Source organism: Bos taurus, chromosome 10, assembly GCF_002263795.3.
Source record: "Bos taurus isolate L1 Dominette 01449 registration number 42190680 breed Hereford chromosome 10, ARS-UCD2.0, whole genome shotgun sequence".
In the NCBI taxonomy this organism is placed as follows: Eukaryota; Metazoa; Chordata; class Mammalia; order Artiodactyla; family Bovidae; genus Bos; species Bos taurus.
Window position 1 is genome coordinate 27,932,549 of NC_037337.1, and position 4,931 is coordinate 27,937,479.

A 4,931-nucleotide genomic window follows, 5' to 3' on the forward strand; every position below is an offset into this window, starting at 1 on the left:
CTCTTTAAGGATCAATATTAAACCAATTTTATAAGAAAAATAACAATGAGGATTAAACGAGTTAATACAGGTAAAGCTAAAAGCATTGCCTGACACATAATATATACTTTGAATATATTTCCCATTATTTTTCCAATGAACTGAAGGAATAAACTATTAAATATTTAATTGGCAGGTGATATGAATGAAAGTACATACCACAGTACTATGAAAAGACAAGATAACAGAGCTACATCACAAGATATGTGTGTGTGTGTGTGTGCACACACATGTGTATGAGAGAGGGCTAAGGGAGAAAGGGAGACAGAGAGTACAAAATGAAGATAATATGCATTACAAGATAAAGCAAATTTCATTTTTAAGCTGATCGACTCCAAGCAAATTGTTACAGACCAGAAAAGGAACCCAGGCTAACTTTTAAATTGATAAAGCCCTTTCAAATATCATCTCATTCAGTCATAACAATAAACCTATGAGTTCTATGGGAGCCTTTGAGGAAACTGAAATTCAGAGAGGTTAAGTGACTTGGGAACGATAACAAAGCATTTGGGTTGGTGTAGCCGGGACCATAATCTCTGAATTTTGACTGCAAATTTTGTGCAATGCTAGAAGGCAATGGCACCTCACTTCAGTCCTCTTGCCTGGAGAGTCCCATGGGCAGAGTAGCATGGTGGGCTGCAGTCCATGGGGTCGCTAAGAGTCGGACATGACTGAGCAACTTCACTTTCACTTTTCACTTTCATGCATTGGAGAAGGAAATGGCAACCCACTCCAGTGTTCTTGCCTGGAGAATCCCAGGGACGGGGGAGCCTGATGGGCTGCCGCCTATGGGGTCGCACAGAGTCGGACATGACTAAAATGACTTAGTTGCAGCAGCATACTGCCTTTCATTTTAGACTTTTAAGACAAACACTGATAGTTGGGGGAATAGCCAAACCTATATAGTAGGTACCCCCAAAATGGCCTGTCTCTTGTTTTTACAAATAAAGTTTTATTGAAACTCAGCAATGCCTTTTCATTTATGTGTTGTCTATGGTTATTTGTACACTACCACAGTAAAGTTGAGCAGTTGCACCAGAGACTGTATAGCCCCCAAATCCAAAACTATTTACAACCTGGACCTTTACAGAATACGTTTGCCAACACCTGATTTCCTTGGCTGAACATAAAGTTAAGAACAGTCTTCCATACAAATTGTGAAATTATTTGTTCTAGCTCTGTGAAGAATACTGTTGGTAGCTTGATAGGGATTGCGTTGAATCTATAAATTGCTTTGGGTAGTATACTCATTTTCACTATATTGATTCTTCCAATCCATGAACATGGTATATTTCTCCATCTATTAGTGTCCTCTTTGATTTCTTTCACCACTGTTTTATAGTTTTCTATATATAGGTCTTTAGTTTCTTTAGGTAGATATATTCCTAAGTATTTTATTCTTTCCATTGCCAAAGCGATCTTGAGAAAGAAAAATGGAACTGGAGGAATCAACCTACCTGACTTCAGGCTCTACTACAAAGCCACAGTTATCAAGACAGTATGGTACTGGCACAAAGACAGAAATATTGATCAATGGAATAAAATAGAAAGCCCAGAGATAAATCCACGCACATATGGACACCTTATCTTTGACAAAGGAGGCAAGAATATACAATGGATTAAAGACAATCTCTTTAACAAGTGGTGCTGGGAAATCTGGTCAACCACTTGTAAAAGAATGAAACTGGACCACTTTCTAACACCATACACAAAAATAAACTCAAAATGGATTAAAGATCTAAACGTAAGACCAGAAACTATAAAACTCCTAGAGGAGAACATAGGCAAAACACTCTCTGACATACATCACAGCAGGATCCTCTATGACCCACCTCCCAGAATATTGGAAATAAAAGCAAAAATAAACAAATGAGACCTAATTAACCTTAAAAGCTTCTGCACATCAAAGGAAACTATTAGCAAGGTGAAAAGACAGCCTTCAGAATGGGAGAAAATAATAGCAAATGAAGCAACTGACAAACAACTAATCTCAAAAATATACAAGCAACTCCTACACCTCAACTCCAGAAAAATAAACAACCTAATCAAAAAATGGGCCAAAGAACTAAATAGACATTTCTCCAAAGAAGACATACAGATGGCTAACAAACACATGAAAAGATGCTCAACATCACTCATTATCAGAGAAATGCAAATCAAAACCACTATGAGGTACCATTTCACACCAGTCAGAATGGCTGGGATCCAAAAGTCTACAAATAATAAATGCTGGAGAGGGTGTGGAGAAAAGGGAACCCTCTTACACTGTTGGTGGGAATGCAAACTAGTACAGCCACTATGGAGAACAGTGTGGAGATTCCTTAAAAAACTGGAAATAGAACTGCCTTATGATCCAGCAACCCCACTGCTGGGCATACACACTGAGGAAACCAGAAGGGAAAGACACACGTGTACCCCAATGTTCATCGCAGCACTGTTTATAATAGCCAAGACATGGAAGCAACCTAGATGTCCATCAGCAGATGAATGGATAATAAAGGTGTGGTACATATACACAATGGAGTATTACTCAGCCATTAAAAAGAATACATTTGAATCAGTTCTAATGAGGTGGATGAAACTGGAGCCTATTATACAGAGTGAAGTAAGCCAGAAGGAAAAACATAAATACAGTATACTAACGCATATATATGGAATTTAGAAAGATGGTAACAATAACCCTGTGTACAAGACAGCAAAAGAGACACTGATGTATAGAACAGTCTTATGGACTCTGTGGGAGAGGGAGAGGGTGGGAAGATTTGGGAGAATGGCAATGAAACATGTAAAATATCATGTAGGAAACGAGTTGCCAGTCCAGGTTCGATGCACGATGCTGGATGCTTGGGGCTGGTGCACTGGGACGGCCCAGAGGGATGGTATGGGGAGGGAGGAGGGAGGAGGGTTCAGGATGGGGAACACATGTATACCTGTGGCGGATTCATTTTGATATTTGACAAAACTAATACAATTATGTAAAGTTTAAAAATAAAATAAAATTAGAAAAAAAAAAAAAAAGAACAGTCTTCCACATATGGAACAAAGCATGAAAACAAGGTTTGTGAATTCAAATGCGTAAGTAACCACAGATCTGAAAGATGTTTTCTGCTTTTTATCCATTAAAGACTGACCAAAGAAAATAAGTAAAAAGGGGGGTATTAAATACAAACAAATAATAAAGCATGATGCTAATGAACTGCAAATTATAGGGTGGAGTAGCTTAAAAACAGCAATGTGCTCATCCTGAGAAACAAACATATTTACATCATTATTTAAGATGTGTAAAATGTATTATTGGCACCAGGATGGGAACTGAAAAGTAAGGGTTAATGTAAACTGTGATTTCTACACCTTTAGTAGAAAATTTCCTCTTTCTTTTCAGAAAAAAAAAAAAAAGAAGAAGAAGAAGAAGTAATGCACTCTCCAGGGAGAACAAAATACACTCACCATCTGGGTGAGGAAGTCTATGAACAAACATTCAGTGATGTATAGTAGTGATGAAAGAAATTTTCATATGTTGAGGTATGGGGAAATCATTCTGCCTTAGACACAATTTAACTGGAGCTTTAGGTGAACCAAAGCAGCCTGGTAAACATGCACTATACATCTGCTTTAACCATTAAAGAAAAGAAGGCATTTAAAAATAAAAATGGAGTAACTATGGTTCCGGCATTGAAAATGGAGCTAGGTGGCCATCACGGATGTGGTTTGAGGCACCTTCCTATATCACTAACAACCTGAATTTTCTGAACTGTATCAAACTCAAGGACACCACCAGTCATTCTCAAAATCATATCTGCTAGCAGCTATGAACTGCAACCTTAGAGTCTCAAGGTCTCCTCTTGTAACTCTGCAATGATTTCAGACCCCAACCCAACCCTTGCTTAACAAGCACCTTACTTCTTGCCAGTTCCAAACCTAATTCTTGACCAAAAATTCAACTAATTGTGCATTCTTTGCCTTAATAAGCCTCCCCTTTGTTGTAGTCCATAGAGCACAATTCAAGTGCTTTTTGAATATGTATCTCTTGGGCTGTAGTTCTCACTTTAGCTCAGTTAAACACTTTTCTATTCCTATTACAAATTTTTTTTTATCAATTATTTCCTATAAAAGTAGAAAGTCCCTGCTCCAGTTCAAGATGACAGCATAGCAGGAGGAGGACTCTGCTCCTCCTGTGGACACACTGGGTTTACAGCTTCATGTGGAACAACTTCCTCTGAAAACTGACTGAGGACCTCCTACTGGGCCAGACCAAGGAGAGAAGCCCACAAGCAAGCAGGTAGAGGAGGCTGGGGCACAATCCAGCCATAAAACTCATCCCCCACCCCAGTCTCAGCAACCCACAGTCAGGCAGGAACTCAAAATCCAGAGTGTCTCCCTGAGAAACAAATGGTTTGAACCCCACACCAGGCACCACCAGAGTTAAACACGTGCACCATAATAAGGAGCTTCCAAAACGTCTAGCTTTGAAAACCAACAGGGCCATTTCCACAGAACATCTGAGAAATGGCTAAAGTTCTCAGGCTCAGACTCACCTGCCCAGGGCCCAGCTCAGAAACAGCAGACCCAGGGCCGCCCAGAAGTTGCAGGAGAAGCTCATTTACTTTGTGCTTGTCCTGGAGGGTGGCCTGGGGTGGGCAGGATGGAGGTCTGGCAAACAACTGGAGGCCTGCAGGGCGCCGTCCTGGAGCGAGACTGGCGGCGCAATCTTCAGGCTCCCGCCCCGCTGGCGCTGCTGGGATCTGCCCAGGGCTTTCACCCACAGCTGGTGTCCACAGATAGCCCTCGGATCACCTGCTGTGAGGACGCCTGGCCTTGCGTTCCTCCCTCTCTCAGGACTGTTCTTGGCAGGCTGCCACCTCCAGGGCACCAGACATGTAGAAGACTCACCC